This window comes from Geospiza fortis, unplaced genomic scaffold, assembly GCF_000277835.1.
Source record: "Geospiza fortis unplaced genomic scaffold, GeoFor_1.0 scaffold603, whole genome shotgun sequence".
NCBI classification, from domain to species: domain Eukaryota; kingdom Metazoa; phylum Chordata; class Aves; order Passeriformes; family Thraupidae; genus Geospiza; species Geospiza fortis.
The window spans coordinates 159444-173329 of record NW_005054460.1 but is presented as its reverse complement, the minus strand read 5'-3'; the positions used below and the strand labels follow the sequence as shown (position 1 = coordinate 173329).

At 42.4% G+C, this 13886-nt stretch overlaps 1 protein-coding gene across 3 annotated transcripts in view; it reads left to right on the top strand.

Annotated features, from left to right (window-relative positions):
* The first annotated feature begins 505 nt into the window (after nt 1–505).
* Nucleotides 506–13886, top strand: part of ELOVL5 (ELOVL fatty acid elongase 5) — a 38250-nt gene continuing 24869 nt past the window's right edge. The window contains exon 1 of one of the 3 annotated variants that reach the window (XM_005427905.2): nt 506–621. The gene's annotated coding sequence lies outside the window, so the exon portion shown is untranslated. The remainder of the gene's footprint in view (nt 622–13886) is intronic. The other 2 variants (XM_031062752.1, XM_031062753.1) reach the window with 2 other exon arrangements.

Genomic DNA, 13886 nt, shown 5'->3' with positions numbered 1-13886 from the left:
CGGAGGCGGCCGCTGCCGGCCGGGGGAGCAGCCCGGCGGAGAGACACGGTGTCAGCGGAAGGGCTCGTCGGCCTCGGAAGGGAAGGCTGTTACTTCTTCTTCCCTGAGCTCTTGCCCAGCGCCCCTGACCGCCTTACTGGGTTAGAACTGGAGCCGCTGGCACGGTAGTTCGCGGGTCTGAGCGTGGGACAGGGCACACGCCGCGTTAAACCAGCAAAGAGCTCAGCCCTGGAGATGTGCAGTGCTTCTGAAAGGGGCCGGCCTGTTTGAAACCTTGGAGTTTGAAGCGTGCATGCCTTAGGAAATGAGCAGAAAAGGAAGGGCAGACGACAGAAATGTGTCAGTGTGTCAGATGCCTGTGCAGGGACTATCTTAAAAACTTTATGAGTTTGCTTTTATCTCTTCATCTCCTGGAAGCCCTCGGGTACCAGCAGCATTAGAAGCAGTGCCTGGGGTTATGTGAGGTATTCTCTTGGGCAGCGTGTTTTCTCCTTCTCTGTCCGCGTTTGTTGCTTTTCTGCCCTCATTCCTTTCCCCTGATTCCCAGGGATGCAGCATCTGAGGATCCCGCTCCAGAGAGCTTTCCACTATCGATCTGTGCTGTGAGTCTGCAGACAAAAGGTCAGTTTTGCAGACCTGGGCAGCAAGCGGTGGCACCTTGGCTTGCTCAGCAAGGGGGCTCCTGGCACACGAGAGGCGTTTCTCCCTCCCTCCGGCAGCCGGGTGCGCTGCCCGCTCCGTGCCCCAGCCTCTGCTGAACGGCAGTGCCCCGCTCGGCTCATTTGTATTCTCAGTGCTTCGGGTGCTCTCTGATGCCGTGGGATTCTGTGCCATGGCCGAGTTCTCGTGGCTGTGACAGAAAACTCCAGCGAAGAGCTCAGCCGGCTCCTAGCGATGGCGAGGGAAAACAAGGCAGGGGCATGGCTGCACTTGGGATGCTTCCCATCAGGAAGTCTCTCAAACCGCTCTGTGCGAATGGAAACACGCCCCGCAGCTGAAACTAGAGGAGGATGAGCGTGCAGGCGTCTCCCGTGGCGGCACAGCCTTTCGCCGGAGTTTTGGGCCAGGTTGCTTCCAAGTGAGGTTATCTCTGCCAGAGCAGCTCCTGCCAGGACTGGCAGCCGCGGCTGGAGTTATCGCCGCTGGCCGCGGCTGGGTGGAGGGCTGGCGGCTGCCAGGTTTTTGTAGATGGGGGCTAGTGGTGCCGCTGCATCAGTATTAAGCTGCTAGCATAGAGGGAGGGGATTTATTTGATTTAAGTAAGACCTTGTGAGTAACGCTGAGGAGTTTTGCGATGTATTTCACTCTAAGCCCTTCTCGCACCTTTGGTGCAGTCACAGCCCGAGATTTTCCTCTGCTGTTGAAATACTCCAGAGCTAGAGATAAGTCCTGGGGCAGGCTCACCGCTGCTAACAGCAGCTGAAGCTGTGTCGGGGAGAGTCAGCCTGTGGCACACGTGATCGTCTGATGCTCTTTAGCAATAAAAGCTGGAGTTTTTAATATGGTTATTCATGTATTTGTGGTGCACTAGACATAGTCTGCTTTCAGAGCAGCAAGTAGCCAGTGCGTGTACTCTGGCTGGAGGCAGCTGTTCTTGCACACAGAGGGAGGAATTTACCTGAAACTTGTGGTACCGGGAGATAGCTGGGGTCAGCTGGGTGGAGATCCCTTCCCAACTTATGTGAACTTAAGAGCAAATGAAAAGGACCACTGTGCTGAGTTTGCTGAAATTAAGCTTGGATTTGCCCTCAGGGATGCTGTTGCCAGCTGATATTGGTCAAGAGCACTAGAAGAGTTACCAGAACTTTGCTTGACTTTACTGAATTTCGTGCAAAGCACACATTACATATGTAATGCATGCTGGAAGCTCTTTGTGTTTTTTATTCATAAGTAGCTAAATGAATTTGTCATGTGTTCTGACTTAAGTCTCCTGTATTTTAGCATTCAAATGCAACCAGAGAGAGCAGCAGTGAAATGAATATGCAATGTGGCTTTGTCTTGCAAGCTGGCAAAGGTCTGCCTGATGGTCTCTGTGCCTCATGCTGCTTTTTAAAAAAGAGATGCACTTTGTGAGTTAGGTTAGCCTTTACCTAGCAGCAGCTGGTCAGATGGACTATCTTTGATTAAAACTCATGCATATTTGGTACTTAAATATAGCATCATTAATGATACTTAGTTTATGTGCTGTCTGACCAGTCTCTGGGTTTACTTATTACAGTATTTTTAGTAAGTTGATCTTCTTCTTAAATTTATCAGCATGAATTCTTCTTCTTACATTCCTTGTCTTTAGTACAGCCAGAATTGAAATAAAATATTTTGAATTCTCTAGTGTAATCTCTTCTTTCCCTGCTGATTTTCATTTTGTATTTTTTATAAGAGAAATTAACTGAGAGAAGATAACAGGAAAAAAAAAGAAAATTTGAAATAGTACTGTAGATCCATCAGGCCTCTGGACAGTTCCTTTATTTGCACCTTTTTTTGCAACTTGCTAGGAGCAGATTTTTGAAAATATGTTTAAAGATTCAGATTTTTGGGAATAATGGTGGAATTGACAATATTTTGGGATTTCAAGCTGATCTGGTGCTCAAGTCCAGCAGCCACAGATGGAGATCCCGGCGCTAAGTGATCCAGAGCTGCCCCTTTGCAAGTATATTCCTTGTAAGGGACATTCAGTTGCTAATTGGTTAAATGCTCTCAAGTACTGAGCTGACCTCATTCCTTCACCTTCCTCATTTTTGGGGCAGTAAACATTGCAACATCAAAGCTTCTGTTTCTGCTGAGCTCAGTGGAAAAAAAGACACCCAGACAAAGCACAAGGTTAAAATACTTGTCTTCTGCCTTCTTCTGGTGGTCTCAGCAACCCTCCCTCAGCAAATCTCCCAGTTAATGCTGTCTGCATCCCACCTGAGAAAAAATTTTGGGAGAGAAACAGCAGTTGCCTAGAGTGCCCTGTTAAAACAGTGTCGTGCCTCTGAGCTGTTGTCCCCTGTGGCCCTCTCGGACCTGGTGCTGAAAGGATGTCACCAGTGAGCACTCATTCTTGCTGCTGCCTGCCCCGTGGCAGGGCAGGAGCAGTGTGGTGGTTGTGGTGGTGTGCAGCAGTGGCTGGATGGCAGGGTGGGCTCAGAGCCATCTCAGGTGTCACCCTGCTGCCCACATGGTTGGGGACTTAGCTCTCTGAGTCTGGGTTCCACCACAAGGGCAGGAAACCAGAGTGCCTGGGCTGGGTGGAGTTGTTCCCTGTGACAGCTCATGCCAGGAAGGCTCTTTCGGACTGAGAAGGTCCTTTGGAGCGAATGGGCTCTTGGTGGTGTGTTTTTGGCTTTTTGGGTTTGCTTTGTTTTTTTTTTTTTTGTTCAGGACATGGAGGTTTTGTTCTCTGATTTTGAACTAGGAGAGGCAGGGGTGCTCTTTCATTGCTGAAGAGAAGAGCCACAAATACCTCTACCTATTCTTTCTTGACATGTTGTTTTACTCCTGCTGTCTTAAAGTAGATCACAAGCAAAATGTTGGCTCTTCACAGCTACAAAAGCTCCACTTAGATTTGGCAGCTCTTCCTTTAGTGTGAGAAGGCATGTATAGGTAATTATGCTGTTTACTGTAACTTCCCCTGCATAACAACTCATTCATTTTATCTTCTTTATGTCAATCCTCTTTTGTTACCTTCTGTCATTACCAAGTCCTGAATTGGTTGTGTGGGATGAGATCTATAAAACTGTTTAGACAGGAATACCATGGTGGCTGTTGGCCTCAGCTCTTGCAGTTTTTGTTTTTCTGTTTTTACAATGTACAAAATGACATTCTTCCAGGCTGCAGCATAAGCTTTTCAAAGCTGTTTTGCTATATAATAGACTGAAGAAATTGATGTTTTTGCATGATAGTTAGAGCACACTTCTCCTTGTGCATCCAGACACTTCAAAAAACTGACAATAATCTTTGTAATGTAGTTGCTAATTTGTTTTGTGATTATTAAATGTGCTAAAAATGCAGAGATTCCTGCAGTTTATGCACACTAGCATTGAAAATGCTTTTTCCCTTAAATGGAAGAACACACAAGGACAAATGAAAAGGATAATCAATGAATTACACAGAAGCTAATCTGTTTAAAAACTTTTTTCCAGGTCAGATTGCTTTGCAATGACCTTTCCTAAGGCTGTTTAAATTTGGTATTGCAGCAGTACGGTTAAGAAAGCATTGCTTGGTCTGACATCCCTGCAGTTCCTGAGTGCTGATTGGTAAAAGTGATTTATAGCTGGGTTTCTGAGGGCACCAAAGCCTGTTCCCATCATCCAACAGAACAGCAGTTAGATCTTTGTTTGATGAGGGTAATGCAAACAGTGACATGAATTGATTTTTTGATTGACAAATCAAATAAATGCTGCCTTCAGTCTTGTTATGGAAATAACTTATGAAGTTGCTGTCAACTGTGTGTGCATTGGGTCTCCTTATATCTATTTAATGAAATTAATCTCCTGAAATTTATTGCCTTGGTTTCTCTGTTTGTGTTTTGGCATTTAGAACATATTATCTTACAGGGCAAATAAGAGCACAAGAGCAAACTTGTCTGAAGTGTGTGGTTGGTAAATGCTTTCCTGCTGTATTGGATGCATTGGAGAATTATTTTCTTGGTCAAATAGTCGACTTGTGTGAAACAGGAATAAACCTTCTTACCAGGTGTAGAGATTTTACAAAAAATGTGTGCTGCTAAGTGCAATTGTCACTTCTCCATGAAGAAATGAATCATCCTAGTTATGCTGAGCTCAGTGCTGTGAGTTGAGCTGGCCTTGGCATCCCATTGCAACTGGGTATTTTTCATGCCCTTATTAAAACTTTATTAACTGTAGAGTTTGTGCTTCATTATTGATAGTTTTGTTCATGACCAGTGGCATACTGGGCAGGTAGAAATATACAGACATTTCATGAGCTTGTATTTAAGCTAAATTTGTCTGTGTTTAATTGACCTCTATGTCAAAACTTAGTATCAAACATATGCCTGCCAACTGATATGCTGTGGGCAGTGACTAAATATGCTGACTTGCCCTAGAATTTGCAGGAGATAAAATTTGCTTGTGCAATACAGCAAATGTGGAATAAACCTTTCTTCCTGCATTTTCAAATTGTGCCCTGTACTTTGATCCCTGCATAACCCTCCTCTTTGAGACTCTGGGTCAGTGATTTGAGCAAAGTGACTGCTCTTCTGTTATCACTTGGAAGCGCTCCTCTCCCTCTTGACCTTGAGAAAATGGTTTCTCTTCTTGCCAGCTATCTTTGCAGAGATTGGAGGGTAATTGCTGTCTTCCTGTGCGCATGTTCAGGCTCTCTGCTTTAAAACATCTACTTGATTTCAAAAAGGAGGTAGTCTTGATTTCAGGTAACACCCCAGCTTTTCCGTATGCCAGTGGGAATTTTTGTTTGTGTCACCTTAAGGATGTTATCAGGGTTAGACAATAACTAATAATTATAACTAACAACAGCTATGAATTTGCAGAATAATGTCATTTAGTTTATTAAACCAAATACACCTCATATGTTTAGCTAGTTAATTCATAAGCAAGCAAGTTTACCAGTTTGTTTTTTTTTTTCCTCTCTCACTTTTTGCTGTTAAAAGTTTGCTGGGAAGCATTTTGGGTTAAAGCAGTATTTCTGCTGTGCCTGTGTTGCCTAAAGAGCCCTTAGCAAGTGCTAGTTGTGGGAAAACACCTTCTTCCCTTAGATGCCATACAGTTAAATTTTCGAGCAGACCATTTTGTGGAGGAGCAGCTTCTCTGCTGAGTTAAAACCAGCTCTTAGAAATTAATAAAAGAAATTTACATTTGCCACTACTGTATCATTGTCACCATAGTGATCTGAAAGTAGAGGTCTAGTCCTTGAGCGATCCTGTGTCCTCAGGTTTGGGTTCACTTGAGACATTGAAGATTTAGGAAACTATAAGCTTTTATACCTTAATCTATGTAGGCTTCCCTTTAGATATGCTACTTTCATGCACATAATTGAATCAGAAACCTTCAGTTAACCTTTTCCTGGAGGAATATTTCTTGCTCTTGGGTTACTTTTAAAAATACTAGTGTTTTGAATCAGCATTTTGAGAATCATCTCCTTGCCAAACAGTAGGGAGAACCTTTGACTTAAATAACAATAATTAAACCTTTAACCGGTTAGGAGAATTACATTCTTCAATGTTTAACATCATCCTGCCCTTTAGAAAAAGAAACTTGAGAAACCTTTTTGCATGTTGAAGTTCAAATGTCATATTACTTCAGGGGCACGTCCTGTGTGCTTGCTGGAAGCCATCTGTGGGGCCAGTTCATTCACATGGCTGCTCATATGCTGGTGAGGAAGGGCCACTGTTGGGAAAGACACACCAATCTGGACTTGGCTTTGGAGGACACAGTGAAAGTTGTGCTTGCGTTTTATGTGTGTGCTTCTGTGGATGGCAGGGCAGCAGATGCTTATGGTGAACGTCTGATTGTGGTTTGGTGGTTCATTTTTGTTTTGCAGTATTGATGTGGAGAGTTTGCTCTTAGCTGATCACAGACCCTGTGAACTGGTGCAAACTCATCTGGTTGTCCTAAATTAGGGTCATGCATTTATCCCTTCCATCTTACATTTATCCCTTGATTCACTTAGTGTACAGTGGCATTTTGGCATGTTGTTGAGGTTTGCATTAATCTTGTGAGCATGACTTTGTGCATGCATAAAGCCTCATTAATTGGGAAAATACCTGTGTTTGTACAGCATGGTGCAGAATGTTCTTTTTTTATCAACATATGTGATAGAGTGACAGAAAGTAAGCTGCCAGTCCAGTAGGCCTGGTTACTTATGGATTTTATTCTCTGGGTCTGTAGCATGCCTAAGCAGAAAAGCCTCTTCCAAAATATTTGAGCAGGTTTTTAAAAATTTTTTCGAATTCTGACTTGTTTGCCCCCCAGAAGGTGCAGCTTAGACCATGGTTGCCTCTGCAGCCTCTTGTTTGCTCTGGCTGTAGGAGGGGTGGGTGGGTTTGCCAGGCCTCAGCCACTCGACTCAGCCATGGACTGGGAAGTTTTGTGTGAGTGTCTCCATCACCATCTGCAAGAGCTTAAAACACAGTGTAAGGACTAGAGGAGAACACAAGTACGAGGGAACACCAGCAATACAGGGTGGCAGATCCTTACCCAGAGATTGAGACAGATGGCACTGAGCAGGCCAGCAAGGAGTACTGCATTTGTTTGTTCAGCTAAAAAGGAGGAGTAAAATAATAGTACTACAGGTAATCGCCTGTATTAGAAAGGCCACTGTGTTTCAGTGTAGATCATTGCCCTGCTAATGCATGAATTGTTGCTGCAATTTTCATTCTCTACTTTCTTATAAGTAAAAATTGTGCATGGCTGTAAGTCATTTTTAGAGTTGACAGTGTTAGACCACTTGTCATGTGAGTTTAAATAGTAAGAGCTGTGTGTCCTAGTTTCATCTGGAATAATTTTCTTCTTAGTAGCTGGTACAGTGCTGTGTTTTGGGTTCAGTATGAGAATAATGTTGATGACACACTGATGTTTCAATTGTTGCTGAGCAGAGTGTACTCTAAATCAAGGATTTATCAGTGTTCCATGCTCTGCCAGTGAGCAGGTGCATAAGAAACCAGGAGGAAACACAATTAGGAGCAGCTGACCCAAACTGGCCAAAGGGATATTCCACACTGCAGAATGTCATGATCAGTGTATAAACTGAGGGGAGTTGGCTGGAGGCTCCAATTGCTGTTCAGGGATGGGCTGGGCATCAGTCAATGAGTAGTGAGCAGCTATAATGTGCATCGCTTGTCTTTCTTAGGTTTTATTCCTCCCTCTCTCTCTCTTTAACTCCTTTTTCATTATTATTGTTGTTGTTGTTGCTGTAATTGTTAATTTTAGTTCATTTATTAAACTGTTCTTAATACACAGGCTTTACCTTTTTCTGATTCTCTCCCCTATTCCATCAGGTCTGCAGAGGGGTGAGCAAGCGCTGTGGGGTGTTATTTACCAGGTAGAGTCAAGCTATGACACTCTGTCCTCTGTGTTTTGCAGCCTTCATTAGGTTCCCAGTAATTTTTTCTAGAGGCCATACCCAATTCTGCACTTTTACTTGACAGGTTCCCAGAACCTCTAATGTCTTTATTCTTTTTTTAGCCCTTTCAAAACTGTCATCATCTCCCTTTGAAGCACACAAAAGCAGGCTGCAAGTCTGGTCATGCCTTGCAGAATAAAAATAATATCCTTTGGTACTTCTTTGTATTGATTTCTTGTTCCATCACCACTGCTAAGTGGCTGCATTATGGTGCAGGAAGGGACTGCTAATGTTGTTTTCAAATGCTTCTCTCTTTTTTAAAGTCTGTCTTAATTGGCTCATACTTTCTAAATTCAGTGCTGCACCTGTTTAGATCAGAGACTTAAATCTAAACTCTCACTGAACAATTGCAGAGCTATGATGAATTTCCAGTTGTGCAGACTGAATGCTTCTTGGTTTCGCAAAACACGTCAGGTTCAAACGATGCATCAGCTCAGGTATCGGTTGCATATAGTACAGTGCACTTTTCTAAGCATCTGTGGGATTAACTTTGGGTCTTAAAATATACATTTAGGAGGCTGTTAAAGTACAGTTTTGCATCCTGAAGGATGAGAAACAGAGATGTTTCTCTGTGAGAACATAGTAATGTTTCCAGATTTTAATTACACTTTACTGTGTTTGAAAAACAATCCTCTTGGAGTGTTTTATTTACATCCTTTAGTGTTGTGTTGCCTTCAAAGGAGAGATGCATGGCCTTGGAAGGCCATGGACCATCTTTGAACCTGCAGTGACTAAGTGACCAGCTGCACATGTGAAGAAGCCTAGCAGAGAAGTGATGTGGTTTTCCACCCCTCTCCTTACTTAATTTTTTGTTGCTGCACCTTTTCACACTTTGTATGTCTGTCTGTATCTCTTTTTCAGTCTTTGGTTTTAAACTCGGACTCACTCAACACCCTGAAGGGTTGTTTTGCAGAACAGAGGAGCAAGGCTGGGTTTTGCACTGAACCAGTGAAGAAGCTCTAATCAGCCATTGGTGGTTCTGGCACATCCTCACTTTACAGCATCGCTGCTCTTCTAAGATTCTTACCAAATTCCCACCTAAGCTCTCAGTCATTAACATGAGAGTAGAATATTAACAAAGGTTTTTTGGTAGTTTTTAATTTTTGCTTTTTCCCCTACCTTTATTCCTCCACCACATACCAGTTCCAGTGTGGGGATATGAACTTGAGCATTTAACTCCCTGGTCAAGAATAACAGGTCTGTTTAATTGAAGGGTCCTTTCGCTGCTGTTTGGTTTAGAGATGACACATCTGTGTTACACAGAGATAAGAACATTGTGGAAAAATAACCTGCAACTACAGGAATGGTGTTTTGGCACTTGAAAAATTGCTTAGTGAAAGAGGTTTTTGCACAAAAACATGTTTTGCTTTTAGCACACAGTAAAAATAGAGATGTGGTCATGGTGAGATTCCAGAGGAGAAGACTTTGAGAGAGCTGCTGACATGAGTAAGCAATTTAATTGCCTGAAACATTATTCTGTATCCTACACGTCTGTACAAAACATGTATGAAATAGGTATGCTCAGAATAGTACTCACAATGTACTCAGGGTTTACTTGCTGAGCAACTTCTAATATGTGATATTTTTATAATTAATGTGCAGAGTCTTAATATAGAGGCTAAAAAGCACGTCTTTTGCCCAGAGTTTAGAGAGTTGCTTTACAAATGTTGCTGATGAAACACTACTTGATTCTGTCCTTTCACTCCTGGTAGAACATGAGCACTTATACACTGTAAGTTAGGTTTTCACTTTGCTTTAGTCAGCATTGTTTCCTATGTGTAAATCACCAATTGCACAGCAATGTGTTTTTGTCATCTAACAAATTTAATAATAAGCTTTGGGCATCAAGTGAAAAGCACTTGGTATTATCAAAAGTCAAACTTCCAACTGAAATTTACTCTTGCGTTACTGTGTTCAAGATGTGTCTCAAATCACTGGTAGGGTTGTTGTTTGTTGTTTCTTACAGCACAACATGTTTCTTACGGTATAACATATAAAGCTGCGAAATAAAGGAGATTCTTCCCCTCTGTCCTCAAGCCCCTCAGGCCAGGGTGTAGCAAGAGGTTTTTGTCATATTCACTGTCTGCTTAGCTTTTTATTTCAGTCTTTTTCTGTGTATTTATTTTCACTACCACCATTTCTGTTGGAGTACTTTAGCTGTGTTTAGATTGAATAAAACATTCAAGTTGTCTTTCCTTGACAGAAACGTTTTGTTGGTTCTTCATGTGTTTGATCTCTTAATGGTGGCCTTTTTCCCCCTTCCCCTGCCTAACCTGCCTTGGGACCATCCTTAGCCCTGCAGTTATCAAGACAGAAACAGGCTAACACATCCTAAAATCTGTCACTTTCATAGTTTGAACATATCAAGGTTGGGGTTTTTATGTTGTTTGCTTTTTACAGTGCGATAATCTGTCAGTTCATGCTGCTACAATTATAATTAAGAAATCTTCTAAGCTAGCTCTGCCTGACATATCCTGTATGACCTTTTGTTACTTTGTGCTTTCTTTTTTCTGCAAATTTTGTACTTTTCACTAGAATAGTTTTTATATGTAAAATGTTGATTGTGCAATGCATTTTATTTTGGCCTCCTCTTAATAGCATTTTAGAGTTCTGCATTAGACATTCTACATCTTCCATTGTCTGTCTGTTTCATTTGCCTTTCTTTTTGCTGTGGTTCCTTGCTGGGTGCAGTGTGATGGCTGTGCTCATCTTCAGCCATGTAAGACCTCTTCATCACCCACATGTTCTCATCATGCTGCTGCTTCTCCTGCAGTAAATCAGCAGTGGGATGGACCCAGCTGAAAGCTGATCTTCTTGCTTGGTTGGTTTCTTTGTGGCTTCAGTTTTTCAGGTTACTTCCACCAAAGTGTGGTGGAGAGTGGGGAAGGAATGAAAGCAGCCTTGCAGCTGTGTCACATCTGTTCTTGTCTGTTCCTTGTTCCTGCACACGCCCTGGATATGGCAGTATAGATGGTTATATGGTCATGGTTATAGATGGACCAGGCTGAATGGAGAAGCTAGAGCAAGGATCAGGTGATGTGATGAGTCTGAGCCTGAGGGCTGCTGATGGGCATGAGCTGGCATCACAAGTGGATGGATGGAGATGATTATCTTTAGGCGAGTGAGTTGCTGAAGATGTTGTTTGAGGGGCTTTGCACACATTGTGAGGCAGAGGAGGCATGTCTGATGCCCCCTTTTCCAGGAGACTGCTGCCCTGCAGAGAATGGGATAGCTGCAGGTTTGGAAAGGAAACCTGTCACCTGCTGTTTGGCTGAATATTGCTCTGTCCCTGTATTTAAAGCAGATATATTACATCAAATTACAGTGCTGACCCTGCTTTTGTTCCAGCATTTGTGAAAGTAGGAAGCAAATGAAGCAAAACGTTCTGCATCTTGTGCTGGAGCTGGAGGCTCAGTTTAGCTGTGTTCTTCCTTGGAACAGACTTTAATGGCAGCAGGGTTCTCACTGCACCAAGAATTTGATACCACTTATTGAAAGAGTGGCTAAACTTTGGAGGAAAGGTTCCTTTTCCTAGAATTCACTGCCTGACTTCTGCAAGTAACTGAAGCCTTTATATTGTGAGCTTGTAGAAAACATCTTGGAAATTGCCAGATATGTGGAGTTTTTTTCCTCCAGTGCAATTAGTTATTAGTCTATTTAAAGTTCATAGAAAGAGCAAGTGATAAGATCACACACAGCTGTACCATTACAGAATTTCCTTTTAATTGGTTGGCTGGTCTTTCTACCCTTAAAACAAATAATAGAATTTCTACCCTTAAAACAAATAATAGAATTTATAAACCACAGTACTTGCCTCTTGGAGCAGGGTCTTTTGATGAAGTAACATTTCAGAAAGTGCTGCCAAAATCAAACAAAGGAAATGTGCAGGTACCAATGCTTGATTTTCTAACTACTCCAGGAGTCAGTTCTCTTTCATGGGCCTTTGTTACAGTAATGATTTGGTACCCCAGAAATTCTCAGCAGAAGTTTGTTTGACATGGGTCTGGTGCAGGCAAGGATGTTCAGCTCCTCAGGACTCACCAGGCTTTGCAGTCCTGAGCTTCTATAACAGAAATGCTATCAGCTGGCTGCATGGCTTTGGCAACAATAGCAATTTACAGATGTGCTAAGTGTTGTACCAAAAGGGAAAGGTGTGGGGGAATGATGTGACAAATGCAGCACCTGTAAGAAATCTCCTGTCTCTTTGTTTTCCCTCTCCATTCCGGGACATGTTGTCTTCACTTTCAGTACTCCTTTTGCGTCCTGGGCAGGAACAAGGTCAAAACACGTGCTTTCTATAGTGTTAGCACCTTTTTCCTTTAGGAAGGTAGTTGATCTTCTGAATAATGAGCCTTTTTTTTTTTTACTGTTTTGAAGGCAGGGGGTTTAACAGGGCATATAATGGTGAGGATTCTGTCCTGAGCAGTACAATACCATCGCACAACACTTGTACCTAAAATAATTTTTTTTCTTTTTTGTACCTTCTTCTGTTTAAAGCCAGTTGTCATTCATACCCGCCTGACCTCTGTTAGTACTGTTTACTTATGTATGATGGTACAGTCTGGTGTGATATTTAGCATCTTAAACTGAAGGCACCAAGTATTGGTACAGCTGCAGCCACACAGAGTCTCACAGGTGTACAGCCAGAACATAGAAAAGTTTTAAGATTGACTTCTCATAGCATGGCTGACTGTATAGAGAAATGGGGTGCATTTATAGTGCTAGTATGCATCCTTTCTTATTTTAGGTAAAATTACAGAGATTAATTTGTAGTGAGGAGTGTAACTGCTTCAGTGTATTGCATGTAATTTTGTGTGCTGGGGCTCTCCAGAGAATTTCACTTCTCCCACAGCACTCCAGGTACGACCCTGCAAGCATTGGAAATAGAGTAAGCACACAAATAAATACTTAACATACTGTAGCTTGCCTAAGGGTGACTTGTTTGTGTGCTTTTTCAGTGTGATCTGGTTTCCAAAACACAAGTGGTCCTCTGAAAGGTGTCAGTTACCCACCTGAACACAGGGGTTGTAGTTTCACATCTTAGCAGGGCATCTTAATTCAGGTTTTATGTGCACTCTTATCCCTGTACAAGTCAGATTTGCATGGTGTAGCATTACCTTTGTGACTGTCATGCTCAGCTTTCATGGTCTTCTAATTCCTCCACTTTTCATTGGATTGCTGTATCTAGTCAGCATGTGAACCTGAGATAACCTTTTTATAGCTAAGCTTTGTTTACAGGATAACTGCACACAACCACTTTTTGCTTTGTACAGTGTTTCACATGTGCAGGAGAATTTTAAGTACTTTTATAAATTAGATGGCAAACTTTCATGTGTCAAGCTACTAAACGCAAAGGAGGTAACCAAGAGTTATATGTCTCCATGCTTTGAGTTTTATTCTTGAGATGTCCCCTGGGTTCAGACCTCAGTGCAGGATTTTGGCAGGAGGAAGTGGGCAGGTGGATGACATGTTCTTTGTGTTCAGATTTGGTGGTGCAGCTGCAGGTGTTGGAGGAAATGAGGGACATGTGGATGGAAAGTCCCACTTGTCACTCTTTTTTCCTACTTATTTTTAAATTTTATTATGCAATTATGAGGCATGGGCATTTAAAGAAAAGGTAAGTTGAAGCTTACTGTCTGGAGTACACAGTGCTCTTGAATGCAGTGGTCCTGCAAGGCTGGGCTTCTCCATTTTTGGTCCTACTGACTGTAGTCTCACTGGTTCTGTTGTTAGAAAATGCAATGTTTTGACCAAGAAGGCTCATTAAAATAGGCTTTGGGGACTGTGACTTTATTTTTCTCCCGTGG